We start from the raw sequence: 22,160 nt of genomic DNA on the forward strand, positions 1-22,160 counted from the left end.
ATAGTTGGGTTTAGTTACTTTATTTGATAATATTCAAAGTGGCGTAATTGGACCCATATTAAATGTATTTGCAGGTTCTCTTCCAATTTTCGGATTTTAATCATATCAAATAACATTTTATTTTCTTTTGATTGATTGATTGTTGCTATTTCTTTTGATGAGTTAAAGGCATAATAGATCCACTGATTGATATAATAATTAAGTGATTGATTTTGTGCTACGAAACAGATACTGTCAAGAATTGTAAATTACAACTGAATTAAAGGAATGAATTATAAGATGGTCAACATCATGAAGTTTTGAAATATAGTTTTTTGTCATTTATCACTATATCGCTCTGTAATTACACTGAGCTTCTTAAATAATGATTAGTATTTATTATAAGAAAATGTATTTCTACAGAATCTCTCTATATATAATATATATATTATATATATATATATATATATATATATATATATATATTTATATTTATATATATATACATATATATATACATTTGGGTAGAGCACTGTCGTAAATAATCTCACCCGCTACTTAATTGGCTGAAAATGCGAAGCTCGTTGTTTGTTTACGAACAGACGATTTGAGCACTATAAAGGTGGCGGCGGGTGTCTATTTAAATAGACATTCCGACGAGTTATTTACGGGCGTCAATTCCATGGTCGAGTGGGAGAACCGCCGACTGTCAACACGACGGTTCTAGGTTTAATCCTTGGCTGTGAAGAGATGCTAGTCTACCAGCACTGATGAGTTGTGATACAACAAAACAGTACTGTATGCCGATGACTACAGATATATATATATATATATATATATATATATATATATATATATATATATATATATATATATATATATATTTTACTGGTAACAAGACAAAATCTTTTGATATGTTATGGGAATATAAACGTTAATATTTATATGGTAATCCCAATAAAACTAAATAGCTAAATGCAACAAAATAGGAAAAGAGTGTGTCATGAAATAACACAATTAAAGACTGTAAATGATACTTCGTGACTCAAATAAAAAGATATTAAAAGATTCTATTTTATCTCATATACAATTACCACTAAAACATTTTTAGTTTTCATATAATGCTGTGTCAATTCATGCAAATACCAGCAAATAAATAGCTTCGCTATAATATTTATTCGCTAATAAGATATTAGTTTCTAATTATAAAAAAATATCTCTTTGTAACTCCGCGGATCAAGCTAATTGTAATATTATTTTAACAGTTCCTATTTTTAATATCATGCCGAACAAAAAATCAATCTAAATATAATCTACATGACAATATATTAGTGATAAATTATATATATATATATAAATATATATATATATATATATATATATATATATTTATATATATATGCATATATATGTATATATATTATTTTTTAAATATAATTATCCACTGACACGTGTTTCGTCGTCTACGACCCATCAGAGTGGATTAATCTACTCACATAAAATTAATATACGAACGTATAAATTTATGCGTAAACTTTAAATATTTACTTCGAAAGTGCTCAATATGTAGGTAGAGCTAGTTAGTAATTTATGAAATATATATGGCGATTAAGCTACACTGAATATTCCGCGTTTCATCCACTCTAGGATTCTGCAGGCTTATCTCTCTCTCTCTCTCTCTCTCTCTCTCTCTCTCTCTCTATATATATATATATATATATATATATATATATATATATATATATATATATATATATATATATATATAAACTTAAGTGCCGGGTGGAGACTGTTTAATTTCAGAAAAAAAATTCCAGAAAAAAAAAAAAATATATATATATATATATATATATATATATATATATATATAAACAGAACACAAATCTCTATTAAATATGGAAACACTATTTGAAAATAACTGCAAAAGCCTTATAAATAACCAAATAAATTTTTACACTACATATAAAAACAAAACAAAAAAATCACACCCAACTTAAAAACCATTTGTTTAAAATAAGTGAACAAGGCGATAAATAACAAAGGAATAAAACAAGAAAGCACAAGGAATAATAATAATACCCCAACAATGTATTACCTAGCGTAACAATGGCGGCTTTGTCTTATGTTTGATGCGTTAAAATGCATAATTGCACCCAGACTAATGAAGCACACTTAGAGCATGTGCATCTGGTAAGAAAAAACAATTGACTCTGCGGCTTTGCTGAGAAGAATTAGATAAACAAAAAGAAGAAAAAAATAACAAAACATCTTCAACCAGCTATATCGATGAACGTGGTCGCAGGTGTTGTCTCTCACGTGTCACCTAGCGTGCATCTGTCCTATCATCACGTTCCTTTTTTGGAAAGAACGGGCTTTGTTTTACACAATGTACGGCCAATTAAAGAAAACTCATGCGTCAATAGAATACGATAGTAGTAAGCAAATGGATGCGCAATTGTGTGCGTACCTCTGTCTAAAGGAAATGGATTCTTTGTTTGGAGGTACCGAAACTAATGAGGCACACAAAAACTAAGACAGTTCACGCATATCTTGACAAAGGTGGAACATAAAATGATTAACAGACAATATCGATACACACATGCACACGCACCCACACACACTATTAATAACTATATATATATATATATATATATATATATATACACTAAAATTAACAATATATATACCCACACTATTAATAAATATATACATATACACACACACACTATTAATAACTATATATATATACCCACACTATTAATAACTATATACCAAAACTATTGATAACAATACATACATATATATATATATGTATATATATATATATATATATATATATATATATATATATATATATATATATATACTATTAATGAAAATACATAGATAGTACGACCTTGAAATATGTATATAGAGTGTCGCATTAAATATTGTATCTTCAGCTTACATCAACGATCGAGCATTTTATTGGATTTTTTCATAACATTCTGACACGATATATATATATATATATATATATATATATATATATATATATATATAGTTATTAATGGTTCGTAATTTCCTTAATTCCCGTGGCCATCTGAGATATACACTTAGCAAATAGAGTAAAAGATAAGGTTTTATCTCATGACCGCCAGGAATTGTCACTCCTACATTGATGATTACGTAAGCATGAAACACTAGTGTCTATATGTATAACAAATAATGAATATTTAATTATAATCTTGTAGCCACTTTAAGAATACTTAAGGTGGTACACTGTCTGCGGAAATACATCCAAGTCAGTCAACTAGGGTCTATGCAATGGTCACGATTTCCGCTCGTGCGAACACTCTAAATTGTCCATGTATTCGCTCCAATTAAACGTTAATATTTCTAACTCTTATTCCCCTTCATTTCGTGGCGATTGTTTGGTAGCTCTATGGTAGAGGCGTAGCAAATGGAGTAAAATTTGACTTCGTGGAAAGGTTCAGATCTCATGAGTGGCATTAACTATCATCCCTATACTGATGATTGCGTAAGCATAAAGCACTAGTGTATTTATAAAGAATACTTCTTATATATGTATATATATATATATATATATATATATATATATATATATATATATATATATATATACGCATATGCAGAGGGGGTTCTTATTGTAATACCTGCTATTTTTTTTCTTGCCTGAATGGATCGGAAGGGAATGAAAATTGCAGTGTTACGATTGAACTTACATTTCCTGACATAAAATGTCATCTCTCTATTGCAGATATTGTCGGTGGGGGACTCAAAGAAAGTAAACCCCTGTCATGAACGTGTGTTAGAAGCACAGATATGTCACTATGTTTCTGGCACAAGTGAATTAAGAATGGTTGTGAAACTGTAAGAAAAAGTTCTGCAGTACAAAATTTCGCTAGTTTTAATGATACGACAACAGTCTTTGTAACTGTTCAACTTTTTGAGTTGAAAATATAGGGGTCTTTACTTTCGAAACGACAAGTTCATCTGAGTAGCGTTCTTTTATTAACATTTCATAATTATTAAAACAACGTTTTAAGACGTTGCCTGTATTTGCGCGGAAATTCACTCCAGAACCCCTCTCTGATTTTTAGTCTCCAGATATGAACTTTGATATAAAATATATTTTGACCTGTGGAACGCTTACCATATTATTTTAGACAGTGAAATTACTACTAATGGGTCACAATATCCTGTATATATATATATATATATATATATATATATATATATATATATATAGTACCGGATATTGATCGAAAAACGCCGAGACTACTGCTAGTCGGCGATTATTATGATCATTCCAGCCAAAACGTTTTTCCGGTAAATTATGTTTTAGAATAATAAATAATAGTTAAAATAAATCTTTATTTGCATGAATTAAGGAATGTTAACTTAAAAATATCATCATAAGAATGTAGTTGATTAGAAATAATGGCATGTAAACACATCAGGTGATCATCTTTGTGACGTACACTAATGACGTCATTTATATGAGGAAATGGCCGTTTTGAGATACGTGGAGATTAGAGAAAACAGTTAGTCGGAGTTGCATCGTAGGACAGAAAGTTAGAGTTGAGGAGCAGACTTTTCGTGATGGCTTAAAACATCCGGAGGAACAAAGGGTCTAGCGCCTATGAATGTAAAAAAAGATGGACCAGCGTTGTAGTTTTTCAAGGTTGAAATATCCAAGATAATGTGGCTGAAAATAAAACCAGAGGTTCTTTCGTTCTTGAGGCGAATTTTCTCGGAAGCTTTGCCGTCAAAACAAGACCTACGGTACATCAGATATATTTCAGGGTTTGCCAGATGTTCGAATCCCAAGTAAATGTTTTTCCTTCTTTTGTGCTGTAAAGTTATTTATGTATATTATTGTCTCTCATGACCTATATTGAAATGTACACGCACACATACAACGAACTTTAGATAGACGAACATACGTATATTCACACTTCATATAGATGACTGTGAATTACAGTTATATACAGGGTGCGTAAGTATTTGAGGACAGCTTAAACGCTTTGGGAGAAACAGAAAACGAAACTGGTGATTGTTGAAATTTACAATTTCTTGAAAAAAAAAACAAATAAATATAATATTAATCTACGTTTTATTATCTATATACTCTTCTCCGGCTTGGTTCACCGACTTATTTCGAATTCAAAGGTGACTGCAAGCTTTGATCAGGCAGGCTTTATTTATGTTCTCGATTGCTCGGACAATTGCTTTCATTAGAAAGTATTTGGTGTCATGAGCATGCTTATTAACTTCCTTTACAACGACGTCCCACACTTAATAATCAAAGGGATTAAGGTTTGGCGAGTTAAGAGTTCATAAGTTCGGTGTGACATGATCGTGAAAATTGTTAGACGTCCAATCCTGGGTTTGGAGAGCTTTATGGCATGGTGCCGAATCTTGTTGGAAGATATAGGTCTTTCCATTAGCTACGTTTGCTATTCAAGGTTAAAACCACGATTTGAAGTGTATCGAAATATACATATGGATTGACACTAAGGCTGTGTGGCAAATATGAGGAGGCATGATGTGCCGTTCACTGCTAATAACACCGGAAACCACCACTGGCGACATTTAAAAAATCTTACAATTTCAGAATTGCTGTGTTTCGCTTTAACAGACACTATTACAGCGTGGCTTATCATTTCCTTAGTTATAGCGGTACCTGCTACATGATCGTCTGAAAACAAACAATATTAATTAGTATATTTTTAATATAAATTACAAAAATATAAGTATCCGCAAATATTGTACGAACCTTACTCACATACTCTCGCCACAAGACCGTAATATAAACTCACAAATATATATATATACATTCTTTACAGCTCCAAATGTTATACGTTCGCAGAGAAACACGATGTAGCCGCGTTTGAATGAGGAAGAACAAATATTCAATATTTTAAATAATTTTATTATAGTCGGAATCGATGAAATCATTCCTTTTTCAAGGAAATCGATTGATTGCCTGATCTAGAGAGAACTGCCCCGGTGCATTGAGAGGTGTTTCACATGCCTCTCAGCACTGAATTATTTGTTGGTTGGTTGTTTTTGTTTTACGGCATATCAACACTTTTCAGGTCATTTAATGTGGAATCCAGTAATTTTGAAGAAAATACAGACAATTACTATTACGCATGCATATTCGTAATGCCGTCGTTCGACCTTCACCTGGCAAATTCCATTTCTCTAATTTTCACGATTTTGCAAAGAATTTCCCCGGCTAAAACCCAAATATAAAGTTTGGGATGGGTTCGAATACCCTATATATAAATTTTCATATCGGTAGACCAAAACCTCAAAGAAGAGCTTGGTAGGCATTTTTTACAAGTATATATACAATATACTATAAACTTTTTACGCAAAGATTACACAAGTATAAATCATGTAGAATATCTGCATGAATATTATTGCACGTAATAGTTAACTAAAGACGACCACTCCATACGAAAACCGAAAAGAACTGAAAGGGAATTAAAGGGATTCTAATATGAATATCAAAAAGAAAATATATTACTTATAACCCTTGTAATTTATACACATGTTTGTGCACATATTTTCATATATTCGAACATATTTTGGTCTGTGTTTTTATATAAATATAGTAAGAATTGGTTAAACCCTCTTAGGAATACATTTAAGTAGAACATATATGATATATGTATATATATAGTACATTATGCATATGTATCATATTAAATAGGTTCATCTATCAGGTACATAAATAAAAATGGGGTTTATGATTACTATGTAATTTTTACTATATTATTGAGGAGTTTACAAATACAATATTTTACGATTTACTATTTCCTCTTAGTGCAATATTATTGTAGAATACAATCGGTGGAAGTAAATTGTTAAAAACAGTAACAGAAATTTCAATATATCGTAACTGTTAAAAAAACATTTAGGTTAAATCATTTGATATTCAGGCTCCTACAGTGACCACACCATTTCCGCATTTGGGACAAAATCGATGCCACTAGCTCAACGCTAAATGTCTCCTAAACTGTTCGAAATCCATACAAAATCGATCAGAAGAGCCGATATCTCTCAATCTCTCTCTCTCTCTCTCTCTCTCTCTCTCTCTCTCTCTCTCTCTATATATATATATATATATATATATATATATATATATATGTATATATATGTATATATATATAATTCTCTCTCTCTATCTATCTATCTCTCTCTCTCTCTCTCTCTCTCTATATATATATATATATATATATATATATATATATATATATAGGAGGACAACAGGAATGGGAAATGAAGTCACAAATCTATTGGTGAATATAGATTGGTTCATTTATTTAATAAGGGAATACAAACAATTAGTTGGGGGTTAGGAGGGGCTCTTTATGCCAATGCATTTCGAAGCCTAATGCTTCTCATCAGAGAAGATGCTAGGAAACATAGTGGGGATGTGGCGTCTACCGAGGAATTCATTAGGAACGAAATAGACCAATTAAAATTATATATGATGCTGGGGGGAGTTTTAACGAATTCTAGATAGAGGAGGAGCGTATAGTATAGTGTATAGCTCAATCCCTGCTGAGTATATACTCATTCGCCCTTTCGCCTTAAATCATCACCATAATACCCCTCCCAAAATTATACACCACTTCATAGTGCTGTTGTCGTCTCGGTTGCATCTGTCAAAATGTCCCTTCATAGATAATAGACATCTTACACACCGATAAAATAGAATGACCGCCCATCGACACTATACCCTCATCTTAACCCTAAAACATATACCACATCCATTTAAGACTTTTATAAAGACCTTAAACACCTTTCTACATTACAGTCTATATAATACGCTCCTCCTTTATCTAGAATTCGATAACCCCCCCAGGGTAGGTCAATTTTGGTATTCGACTATGTCTATGCAGAGAAATAACATTGAGAATAATTACACAAAATATTTTTCACCAAAACTCTATCGTTTTTTTGGAGCAATTGAATTTAAAGATTGCAAAAAAGTCAATATTCCTTCGCTATATCCCCAGAGTCCGATGTTAAGTGAAAAGTTAGCATAGAAAAGTGCTTAGGGTCTTTATAAAAATGCCGGTTTTGAAGAGGAAAATGAATATAGTGTAAGCAACGTATTTTTTTGTTTTTTTTGTTTTTGTAGTATCTATGTCTTTTTTTTCAGAAAACTAAATGAAAGTCGATAAAAAAAGAAATCCTGAAAAATATTTCATTTAAAATAAATTAAAATCAATAGCTCAGGGTTTTATTTTAGCTGGGTAAGTTTTCCTTGTACACCGTCACGTAATCAGTTTCATTTTTATTTTTACTTACTTTGCATTTTATGTCTTAACAAACTTTAATTATTAAAAAACATAAAAGTTATATTTTAAATCTTTGCACTATTTAATAAGTCTGTATTAAAAAAAATTATTTTCTCCATTAAATACAACAGAACCCCCTACTTTCTGCCAAGTTATCAAATATAGTTATAATATGAAGAATTCTTAACCAACTTTAAATACATTTGTTATTCCAAAATTAATGGCAAATTACATTATAGATATTTGGAAGGTAGTAAATCCCCGTTTTCCCCTATTAACTGAACTGTAGATTCTACACAAATAGCAGGATACCTGCTTTAAAAAAGTTAAGCAAATAAATAGAAAATATTTATCCACATTTGCCAAAAATGTTCTTGTCAAAAACCTTGACAGATTATTTGACATTCCATCTTGTTCGTGTGACCTGCCAATTGCAAGTTGTAATGATAGTCTCCAGAAATTCAGGAAATTGCTTTAAGAAATCTTCGATTTAATGCTTTTGCCATTTTGCCTGAAAATATTTAGTTTTTCAATGTTAAAACGGGATGAAATAGAAGCGAGAGAAGAGGTTATAAAAAGAATCTTAACAATATAAATAAGCAAACATTTATTTATATAAAACTGATCAAATTTTTTACGTCGATTTATACGTCCATTTTAAATTAGTATTTTAATAACATAAATAAATAGAAGTTGTGTTCATTTGTTCAAGTCAATAAAATAATTTGATTTCTCTTTTCTTTTTCAGGAGTGTGGAACCAAAGCGTTTTCAAAATGATTTAACAATAAATTTTGACGCTTTACATTGGTTACATTTGATAGAGCTTCTAAAAGTGGAATATCAGAGCCAGCATTGACTGAAGAATTATCAGATCATGAACTTCAGGAATTACTGATGAGTGGCAGAAAGTCAGTTACTAGATTTGCCTGTACATTCACAAAGTGTCGAAAGGGCCGTAAAATTAACATCCGAACCCTGCCAATCAGTCTATGGACTTGTAGAAAGACATAGAAATATAATTGCTAAAGTTTTATGCCATGGAATGATGCCATTTTTGGCTTCGAAAGCAGTATTATAGGGAGAATTTTGACATTCTCTTAGAAAAAGAGCTTTATTTTGTACTTGACAATTTTGTGTTTTATACAAGCATAGACAACTTCAATCTGTTTTAGTTTATATAAAACCTTTTCTCCAAACAGAATAAAAACATTTCTTTTTTTTTTATTGATAGAAAAAGAATCGATTATTTTTGTTATCTGTTACAATTATAATACAATAAAATAAATTGTGGCATTTGAAAAGTATTTCGGGGGGGGAGCAACTATATTTTTTTGAATTTCTAGCATATCAGTCATTATATAGTTTATTTACATAAATTGACACACTACTTATTATGACTAAAACTGTAAAATACCAAATAATTTCATAGAAATTTTCAAAAGATAAATACTTTTTCCGTGTCTCAAAGGAGACAATCTTTAAAATCAAATGCTCATCTAACGGCTGATGTTAGAATCCTATTTTTTTTTAATATTTGTACCCTCCATATGTGTGTGCAACTCTCTCTACTCCGACATTTTACATTTTCCCCCAAAAGTTGAAAATCGACCTACCCTAATACACATGTATATAAACACATAAAAATATACATATATGCATATATATATATATATTATATATATATATATATGATATGATGATGATTACGATGTCTTGTCGAATGAGTGCCACTCCCTTAGTCACTGAAAGTCCATGTGCCCGAAGATGACTTTTTACTTCTGCCAGCGACTTGCACAACCCCAAGCAGACATGACACAGATGACGTTCATTGTTTGGAGGAAACTAACAGCAAATGTTCATACTGTGTTCGGTCAGCCTCAAACTGGCCAGCCCCTCCCTGCAAGGCCTTTCTGCACTCTCCACGATCCTACGCCAAGTTCTTCCAGATTTTCTCATCCATCTCACACTTTTCAAGTTGGATCTCAAACAATCCTTGCACTTCATTTTAGGCTTTTGAGCTAGACACCTTCCCTCGGCCGGTTCGCCATAAGTGAGTTGTTTGATAAATCAGATTTCTGGCATCTTTACCAAATGACCACCCCATCTCAGTCTATGTATTATAATAAGAGATTCAATGCTTGGACATCTTGTTTGTTCAAGAACCTCAACATCACTGACATACATTTGCCAGCGGACATGTTGGATAGCCGTAGACACAGCTGATGAAATCGGTCTTCGAAGCGCAGAGAAGACCAGAGAGAACGCATGCGACATAGGCCTTGATCTTTGTTGATAGCGATATTCCACGACAGCTCGAAAAACACTTGTCCAACTTTCCAAAACCATCACTTACCTTGCTGATCCGTAACGAGATCTCGTCATCCAGGACACAGGTCATGCTTACCGTGCTACACAGGTACACAAACTTAGCGAAAACTGGTACCTTCTACCCACAAACATAAATTGATGGCTTGTAGTATAGCACGCCTGGTGCAGGATGATACATAAAAACTATCTTTTTGAGACTCATAGTCAACCCCAATAGCCTGCAGGCAGCCGTAAAGACATCCACAAGATGCTGAATATCAGCCCCCGTATGAACCACAAGTTCATGGCCATCAGCAAGTCACGAATTGTGTTGGTAAGTATTTTCCTGTATGCACTGAAACGCCTTATCTTGAACAACCCCCCAGTAGTTCAGTAGCGAATATAGACACCATCAGAGCAACCCCTGAATGTCAATCGAAAGACAATGATAAAGTACAATGCAAAGAGTGTAGGTGTAGGAATGTCTCCCTTCTTAACACCATTTTCTACTGAAATAGGATCAGCCCGTTTTCCACCAATCTTGATCACAAAGTCCATATCATCATGAAAGTGCTTTCAGATGCATAGGCACTTATCGGAATAGCCAAGCTTTTTCAGAATTTCCCACAAATCGTCCCTATTTACTGCATCAATGGCCTTTGTAAAATCGATGAACACCTGATACATATACTTTCCCTGTCTTATACATTTCACCTGTAGTTATCTGGCTGTGAAAATCATATCCACTGTCCCTCGACCACTGTCTAAACCATGGTGTGACCCAGGCATAACATTGTAAGGAATATGCTCCAGCATTCTGTCAATCATTATCCTACAGAGCAACCTGCCAACTACTGACAGCAGTGAGATGCTTCGATAGTTTCCACAATCATCTTTGGAAACCTTTCCCTTGTATAGCACCAGCATCAATGCATCACACCTATCCTGTCAACACACTTATCACGCCAAGCAGTCTGCAACAGGTTCAGCAAGCGCCGCATAATCTCGGGCCAGAATATTTAAAGACCTCTGCATTCAACTGATTTATGTCAGGGGAATTTCCATTGTTCAGCTTATGGACAGCCGCTTCATCCTCCTGCAGAGAGGGAACTTCTACTATGATATTCTTGACTGGGTTGTTAGGATCCGACCTAACAAACTACTGATTAACGTAAGAAGGCCTGTTCAAGAGGTAATCAAAATGCTCCTTTCATCTATGAAAAATGGTGGTAGGTTCTCGAAGAAGATCCCGACCATTCCTCCAGTGCAATGTAGTGCTAGCTGATCTGAATTGTCTATAAACTACACGCAGTTAATTGTATAAGACCTTGGTGTTGTTTCTACCTCCACCATTCCTCCTGCGTGTTTTCAACATCCTCTGGACCTTACTTTCGATTGATTTAAAATTGGTCCTCAATCGATCTTCCTCACCGTCCGTCAAACTACTCCCGAGATAAGCATGCAGCGACTTTGCCTTTGAGTTTAACAGAGCCTGAATTTCTGTATCATTCTCTTTGAATCAATCCTGATGTTTACGCTCACAATAACTTAATACTCTCTCACATACCTCACAAACAAAATGGTTTCACAGTCAATAATCCCCTTGACTAGTTTCTCCCTCACAATATTTTCCTTTAGACAATAAACATTAAGTCGCTGTGAGAATGCGACACCAGGTCCCCTCACTTTGGGCTTCACAAAAACTTAACCTTTGCACGGATCCAGGGAGGTGTTTTCTATCCTGCGAAAGAGTTAAGCTGTGTTAGAAAATAAATTATGTTCTTTTAATAGAAGTTTACTTATTAATGGCGATACATTATAGAATCCTTCACGTTGTTTAGTTGTGTTAAATTTGCGATGAGCGCTGATTCAAGAAGTCTCTGTCGCAGTTTATTTGAAATAAATTTAACAATTCTTGTTTGCTTGAAATCAAAGGCGTGATTATGCCGCAATGAATGAGATAATAACGCATTCAGAGAATTGCTGTTTCTTATGTCTCTTTTATGTTCATTGAGCCTTTTCTCTACTCTACATCGGGGTTCACCGACGTATGTATGGCAAAGAATTCCAGTCATACAAACCACATCAAAAACAATAAAACAAACATTAAAAACGTGCTGAACCGACTTTCTCATTAGGAAGAAGTATCAAAGAAATATTAAATTCTCAAGAACGTCTCTGTGTGTGTCTGGTCACGAATATGCTCCTGTATTGTTAACCATTATAACAGAATTGATCACATATAATGATAGAATATATATCGAGACACAGGGATGGATATGTTTGATTTGGCATAATGATGCTTCATTAAAATTGTGGGGGCTGCGTACGCGCCTGATCCACAAAGTATAGAAATAAAAAATTAAAAAAACGTTTACAAGTGTTTTTGATATGTACATAATAATACTTTGAAATGGAAACATGTCACAAAGTTTAACAAGGATTTCTTTTTAATATAGATCCACATAATATTGTGATAAGTGTTTCAGTGTGAACAGGTATGGTATCATAAAGTATGGGGTTTATCTATTTTATTTTTACTTTCATCATATTTTACTTTAGTTTTGACACCCCAAAATTCGAAGCTATCTTTTTACAACCCTTCCTTTTCATAACCTATCATACTTTCATAAATCAGAGTCCATTTTCTGTAGGCTGTTTTTGAACCCCGTCAACGACGGGTACTTTTGCTAGTATATATATATATATAAATTGGGGGAGATGATGACCTTATCATTTTGCAGTTCTTGTAAGGAGATTTCGACATCCTCCTACGTATAGCGCCCGTTATTTCTTAATGGTCACCCTTCTGGTACTGACCTGATTCAACGTTTCTTAACTTCGGTGACCCAACGAAAACCGACGTGTCAACGTGATTTACCGGAGAGACATTTTGATTTTTTTAAAAACAGGCAAGAATTATAACCAGTTAACATAAATGAGTGCTTCGTTACAAATTGGTTGTTAAATTCCTGCATATCTTTGTATTAAATACTAATCTCTAATATTCCTGTTAGCCTCAATATCTATACACTGAATGGATATCATAATACTTAGTTCGTTGCACTTTATCATACTAAAGATTCATAAAATTACAGCTAGCTCAACCAAGTAATTTCCAAGAAAACTCGTATAGTAAATGCAGTATTACGTTGACTACTCCGTATTAATCTATATTCATCCCTAACGTTATCATTGAACAGATACCATTATGCTTAGTTCGCTGCACCATATAACAAAAGTTCATACAAAATTGAAGCCGGACTGTGTGGAACGAACAGACAGACAAACCAAGAGAAATATAATATTGATTGTTCTAAGTTATTATTCTACATAGATTATAAAATAATTTCGCGATTTAATTTTTGCTGCAGTTAATTATTTCTACAGTGCAACCTCGGCCCCGTGATCGTTTTCTTAAGTCGACATAAGGACAACAGATGATGTGCATTATATAAACACGACAAATAAAAATATGGAACGAAACGGCAGCAAAACAGCAAACAACGCAAAAATCAAACACCCGGTAAAAAGCAAGGTGCATAATTCAAACAACGTTGGAGCGTGCGCGAAACGTGCAAACCTGTATCGTCAAAGCAAGAGTCGGTGGGTTTAATGTTCAGAATTGCCTCCGGATCTATCGAGCGGCTGGTTGAAAACGTCAACGAGCTCGAGTAAAGCGCCCGCTGAACACCTCGTGACCCGCTGGCTGTGAGGTGGGAAAATATACGGACACGCTTTGGAACGCGTTTTTGCCCGACAAAAAACTTTGATTGTTTTCTTTTTTTTTCTAATACGGCTTGTTTTTCGGTTTTGATTCTAAGTCGAAACGACCAGCAATGTTACCAGATTGGATTCACCAATTTAACGTAGTTTTAATGAATTTCTTACTCTGTCTTTTTTTTCCATTCTTCAATAGTTACCGTTTTTGTTTATTTTTTGTTTTGTTTATTTCCATCTTTTGAGGATGATATCTGTCTCCCTTCCACTCATTATTTCTTGAGTGCTTTACTTTTTTCCTTCTTTCTTTATTACTGCATCTTTCTTTCGTTCTTTCTCCAGTGTGTTTTTATTTGTTTCTTTTGTTTGTTTATTTGTTTTTTTGTTTGCTTTTTTTCATTCCTGCGCCTCTTTTTTTTTTCATCCGTTATTCCTTTTTTGGAGAATTTCTTTCTTCGTTTTGGCCTTTCGTTTTTTTTTTTGTTCGTTTTTTTTTTCTTCCTTTGTGTCCTCGTTCATTGTGTCTTAGTTGCATTTTTGCTTGCTCATTTGTTGCTTTTTTTCATTCGTAATTTCTTTCATTTTTATTCCTTTCATTTAATATTACTATTAACATACGTTGTTTGTTGTTCTTTATTTTTCATCCTATACTTACTTCATTGTTTAGCTTTTCATCATGAGTTCTTTTTTTTTTTTTTTTCATTTATTCATTTCCGTATTCATTTTTTTTCTTGATTTCTTGGTTTTCTATTATTTCGTTTTATTTTTATATATCCTTTATTTCGTCAATCGTGTTTTTTTTAAATTTTTTTTCATTTCTTTATTGAGTTATTTTTTTATTCATCTTACCTTTATTAAGTTGCCTTTACATTTCTTTTTTCATTTCCTTCTTAAGTTCTTTTTTATTCATCTTACCTTTATTAAGTTGCTTTTTACATTTCTTTTTTTCATTTCCTTCTTAAGTTATTTTTTTATTCATCTTACCTTTATTAAGTTGTTTTTACATTTCTTTTTTTCATTTCTTTCTTAAGTTATTTTTTATTCATCTTACCTTTATTAAGTTGCTTTTTACATTTCTTTTTTTCATGTCTTTCTTAAGTTTTTTTATTCATCTTACCTTTATTAAGTTGCTTTTACATTTCTTTTTTTCATTTCCTTCTTAAGATTTTTTTTATTCATCTTACCTTTATTAAGTTGCTTTTACATTTCTTTTTTTCATTTCCTTCTTAAGTTATTTTTTTATTCAGCTTACCTTTATTAAGTTGTTTTTACATTTCTTTTTTTCATTTCTTTCTTAAGTTATTTTTTTATTAAGCTTACCTTTATTAAGTTGCTTTTTACATTTCTTTTTTTCATTTCTTTCTTAAGTTATTTTTTTATTAATCTTACCTTTATTAAGTCGCTTTTACATTTCTTTTTTTCATTTCTTTCTTAAGTTATTTTTTTATTCAGCTTACCTTTATTAAGTTGCTTTTTACATTTCTTTTTTTCATTTCTTTCTTAAGTTATTTTTTTATTCATCTTACCTTTATTAAGTTGCTTTTACATTTCTTTTTTTCAATTCTTTCTTAAGTTATTTTTTATTCATCTTACCTTTATTAAGTTGCTTTTTACATTTCTTTTTTTCATTTCTTTCTTAAGTTATTTTTATTCATCTTACCTTTATTTAGTTGCTTTTTACATTTCTTTTTTTCATTTCTTTCTTAAGTAATTTTTTTATTCATCTTACCTTTATTAAGTTGCTTTTTACATTTCTTTTTTCATTTCTTTCTTAATTCTTTTTTATTCAGCTTACCTTTATTAAGTTGTTGTTACATTTCTTTTTTTTCATTTCTTTCTTAAGTTATTTTTTATTCATCTTACCTTTATTAAGTAGCTTTTTACATTTCTTTTTTTCATTTCTTTCTTAAGTTATTTTTTTATTCAGCTTACCTTTATTAAGTTGTTGTTACATTTCTTTTTTTCATTTCTTTCTTAAGTTATTTTTATTCATCTTACCTTTATTAAGTTGCTTTTTACATTTCTTTTTTTCATTTCTTTCTTAAGTTATTTTTATTCATCTTACCTTTATTAAGTTGCTTTTTACATTTCTTTTTTTCATTTCTTTCTTAAGTTATTTTTTATTCATCTTACCTTTATTAAGTTGCTTTTTAAATTTCTTTTTTTCATTTCTTTCTTAAGTTATTTTTATTCATCTTACCTTTATTAAGTTGCTTTTTACATTTCTTTTTTTCATTTCTTTCTTAAGTTATTTTTATTCATCTTACCTTTATTAAGTTGCTTTTTACATTTCTTTTTTTCATTTCTTTCTTAAGTTATTTTTATTCATCTTACCTTTATTAAGTTGTTTTTACATTTCTTTTTTTCATTTCTTTCTTAAGTTATTTTTTATTCATCTTACCTTTATTAAGTTGTTGTTACATTTCTTTTTTTCATTTCTTTCTTAAGTTATTTTTTATTCATCTTACCTTTATTAAGTTGTTGTTACATTTCTTTTTTTCATTTCTTTCTTAAGTTATTTTTATTCATCTTACCTTTATTAAGTTGCTTTTTACATTTCTTTTTTTCATTTCTTTCTTAAGTTATTTTTATTCATCTTACCTTTATTAAGTTGTTGTTACATTTCTTTTTTTCATTTCTTTCTTAAGTTATTTTTTATTCATCTTACCTTTATTAAGTTGTTTTTACATTTCTTTTTTTCATTTCTTTCTTAAGTTATTTTTATTCATCTTACCTTTATTAAGTTGTTGTTACATTTCTTTTTTTCATTTCTTTCTTAAGTTATTTTTTATTCATCTTACCTTTATTAAGTTGTTGTTACATTTCTTTTTTTCATTTCTTTCTTAAGTTATTTTTATTCATCTTACCTTTATTAAGTTGCTTTTTACATTTCTTTTTTTCTATTTCTTTCTTAAGTTATTTTTATTCATCTTACCTTTATTAAGTTGTTGTTACATTTCTTTTTTTCATTTCTTTCTTAAGTTATTTTTTTATTCATCTTACCTTTATTAAGTTGTTTTCTTTCTTAAGTTATTTTTATTCATCTTACCTTTATTAAGTTGTTTTTACATTTCTTTTTTTCGTTTCTTTCTTAAGTTATTTTTTATTCATCTTACCTTTATTAAGTTGTTTTCTTTCTTAAGTTATTTTTATTCATCTTACCTTTATTAAGTTGTTTTTACATTTCTTTTTTTCATTTCTTTCTTAAGTTATTTTTTTATTCATCTTACCTTTATTAAGTTGTTTTCTTTCTTAAGTTATTTTTATTCATCTTACCTTTATTAAGTTGTTTTTACATTTCTTTTTTTCATTTCTTTCTTAAGTTATTTTTTATTCATCTTACCTTTATTAAGTTGTTGTTACATTTCTTTTTTTCATTTCTTTCTTAAGTTATTTTTATTCATCTTACCTTTATTAAGTTGCTTTTTACATTTCTTTTTTTCATTTCTTTCTTAAGTTATTTTTATTCATCTTACCTTTATTAAGTTGTTTTTACATTTCTTTTTTTCATTTCTTTCTTAAGTTATTTTTTATTCATCTTACCTTTATTAAGTTGTTGTTACATTTCTTTTTTCATTTCTTTCTTAAGTTATTTTTATTCATCTTACCTTTATTAAGTTGCTTTTTACATTTCTTTTTTTCATTTCTTTCTTAAGTTATTTTTTATTCATCTTACCTTTATTAAGTTGTTTTTACATTTCTTTTTTTCATTTCTTTCTTAAGTTATTTTTTATTCATCTTACCTTTATTAAGTTGTTGTTACATTTCTTTTTTTCATTTCTTTCTTAAGTTATTTTTATTCATCTTACCTTTATTAAGTTGCTTTTTACATTTCTTTTTTTCATTTCTTTCTTAAGTTATTTTTATTCATCTTACCTTTATTAAGTTGTTTTTACATTTCTTTTTTTCATTTCTTTCTTAAGTTATTTTTTATTCATCTTACCTTTATTAAGTTGTTGTTACATTTCTTTTTTTCATTTCTTTCTTAAGTTATTTTTATTCATCTTACCTTTATTAAGTTGCTTTTTACATTTCTTTTTTTCATTTCTTTCTTAAGTTATTTTTATTCATCTTACCTTTATTAAGTTGTTTTTACATTTCTTTTTTTCATTTCTTTCTTAAGTTATTTTTTATTCATCTTACCTTTATTAAGTTGTTGTTACATTTCTTTTTTTCATTTCTTTCTTAAGTTATTTTTATTCATCTTACCTTTATTAAGTTGTTGTTACATTTCTTTTTTTCATTTCTTTCTTAAGTTATTTTTTTATTCATCTTACCTTTATTACGTTCTAGTGTGTTGCTTTTACATTTCCTTCGTTTTTTCTTCATCATTTTAATTCTTTATATTTTCTTTCCCAAATTTTTCCTTCCGTTTGTACTTTCTAAAGTTTAACTTTGATTATTTTTTTATTCATTGAGTTCATCCCCCATTCCGTTGTTTTTTAATTTTTTTACTTTGCAATATTTTTCTTTATTCGATAGGTTTTTCCTTCATTTTGTTCTTTACAATTAATATTTTATATATGGTCTTGATCTCATTAATATATATTAGGTGCAATATAACAATCGACAGAATATTCTTATTATATCTCAATAATACTACGTACGTAATCGGCATGAATTAAAATATCATATTTAAACGTATCTTGGGGAGCAACGGATGTTGGTTGGTTGTTTTTGTTTTACCGCATATCAACGTTTTTCAGGTTATATAATGCCGAATCTAGTTATTTTGAGGAACGATTTTTAATGGATATATTTTTTTTTTAAGTCGGATTCTATTTAACCCATAGTTGGGACTCTAACAGGTACTACCACTCCGGGTCAGAGTGGACCTGGGAGCAATGACAATTAAAGGGTGGCTCCACACTCCCCAAGGCCCGCAAGGTGGGGCCTCACCATCGGATATAGTTTTAGGTCATATCCAGGACAGAGCAACAAAGGATAATTATATATATATATATATATATATATATATATATATATATATATATATATAAAGAAAATGAGAACAACAGTCTAAAGAGCAGAGGTTATTTTAATGTATTTGTAAATGTATTTACACTAATAAAAGAAAACATTGTAATGTAGATATATAATAAGCTCCATAGGCATAGCTATCCTCGAGCTATTTTAATATTGAGTAAAATGATTTCTAATTTATAATTAAAATTAAAAATTAAGTCAATTTTTAATTTTTTATTTTAATTATAAATCAGAAATCATTTTACTAAATATATATATATATATATCTATATATATATATATATATATTTATATATGGCTACTTTATTTAATTAAATTAATAAATATACGAAAATATAATTTTATGCGTAAATTTTCAGTACGTACTTAAAAAGTGCTCAATACATAGGTAAAGCTAAGTAGTAAGTTATAAAAATATATATGGCAATTAAGCTACACAGAATATTCATCGTTTCATTTTCGTGAAAATTCGTCAGGCTCATATATGTGTAGTTGTGCTAGTATTTATTGTTGCCTAAACCTGAAAACATTGGCGTCTATTAAGAAAAATATATAGAATTACGTATTTACTACAAATAAGTCGAACAGATGCAGTTTTGGAGGCAACGATGGTGATGGTGGTGTGGGGTCAATCATTTAAGTCCTTAATGTGAACCACTACGGAATGAATTTGTTTAGAGTGGTGAAGGGCAAAGGGAGTAGAAGAAAAAAATACGGATGGGGTAGGAGGGCAACTAGGTAAAGAACACAATGAGAGAAAAGAACAATAGCCGGACAAGTGGAGTCTGTTTCACGTCGCACACGATCCCAGTCTCAAGTGATGCTCTCAAAGCGCTTGTCGTATCTTGCTTGAGAGTCCCTCTCCGGGGTCCCTCATTCGGGGCCCACATGCCGAGCACGAACCTCCCAACATACACCGAACAGCCAGAAATGCTGACTAGACCAGTGCGTGAGGAACTAATTTGAAGAAAATAAAAATGAATTAAAAAAAAAACAACGGGGTCAACAAAGCAATGGGGTCGATCAGTTATTGGCCATCTGGAGAAGCCAGCGAAAATTTTAGATTTTAATTTCTTTATTTCAGTGTGTGTGTGTGTGTGTGTGTGTGTGTGTGTGTGTGTGTGTGTGTGTGTGTGTGTGTGTGTGTGTGTGTTTGAATGTGTGTGTGTGTTTGAATGTGTGTGTGTGTTTGAGTGAGTAAGTTTTCGTTAATGTGTGACTGTATATTAGCGTATGTTCCCATCTTTCTCTTTCCCTCTCTCCCTCCCTCCCTCCTATCTATCCATTTATTATCTATCTCTCTACATATCTATCAATCTATCTATCTATGTAGCTATATATATATATGTATGTATACATATATATATATATATATATTTATTTATATATATACATGTATATGTGTATTTATATCTGTTTTTGTGAAACACCTCTCACTCTGTATAAATCTCTCTCCCTCTCTCTTTCTCTCTCACTCCATATGTATAAGTAATCTGAGCATTTTATTCTTCAATTTATGTGTCAATTAGCAAAATTATAGACTACATATCAATTCCATTTTTATAAATACGTTTCTTCTGAGGATAATTTTTGTAAAATTTAAATGTTATTGCCTTATATATATATATATATATATATATATATATATATATATATATATAATATATATATATATGTGTGTGTGTGTGTGTTGGTGTGTGTGTATGGGTGTGTGTATATAAATATATATGCATATGTTATGTTTAATATATAATATTATTATGGAAAATTCAAGCCCAATAGAACAGCGTGAACATTTCTATATGTTATTGCCATTAATACGTAAACTCATATTTAAAGAATATAATATGATTTTTGGCGTAGGTTTTCTCTCACTCTATAAGAATACATAATACATACAGTCATTAAATACATTATATAACAATAATACTTCATTTCATTTCAGTTACACATCAACATTTGAATTATAACAGCCAGATCAACCCAATATATATATATATGCATACATATATATATATATATGCATACATATATATATATATATATATATATATATATGATTAGTTTTTTTTGGAAAAAGAATTCCAGCAGAGTGCTCAATTAAAAGGAAAATCCAAATTGTAAGAGCGTATTTATATATGTATATTTATATATATATATATATATATATATATATGACATCATATCTTTTATATATTTATATATATATATATATATATATATATGACATCATATCTTTTCCAAATATATTAACAAGTATATGACGTTAAAAAAGGTCTTACTCTTTTTACATTTTTGAATTCCCAACGACATTTTCTTTCTGAAATAGAACGAAGTAATCCATTTCACGACAAATATATTTTCAAATATTGCACTGTTATTTTATTTTTTTCCAATTATTCACCCAGAAGAAGTCTTACAATAAAGACAAAACGTTGCTGGACATATACCTTGCTTTGTTCTTTTTTCACAAATCATCCCCACACACACATATACACGCACAAAATCACACACACACACACACACGAACACACACACACACACACATATTTATTACAATAGAAAAATGCGAGCATGAAAAGTAAAAAAAACCATACGCACACATATGTTTGTCCTTCCCGACATGGGTAGGATTCAAAAACTGTTCTCTTTTTCGTATGATCTATAAATTTTTCTTTTCTTTCATTTTTACTTCAATATCCTGAAGATGTCCTCTGAAATAGGGACGAACGAAACGTTGATTATTTTAATAATTTCAGCCGTTTTTTTTATTTTTCTCAATATATATATATATATATATATTCATAGATATATTCATATATATATATATTCATAGATATATA

The sequence above is a fragment of the Euprymna scolopes genome, chromosome 32, assembly GCF_053919585.1.
Source record: "Euprymna scolopes isolate OS-2025 chromosome 32, ASM5391958v1, whole genome shotgun sequence".
NCBI lineage: Eukaryota > Metazoa > Mollusca > Cephalopoda > Sepiida > Sepiolidae > Euprymna > Euprymna scolopes.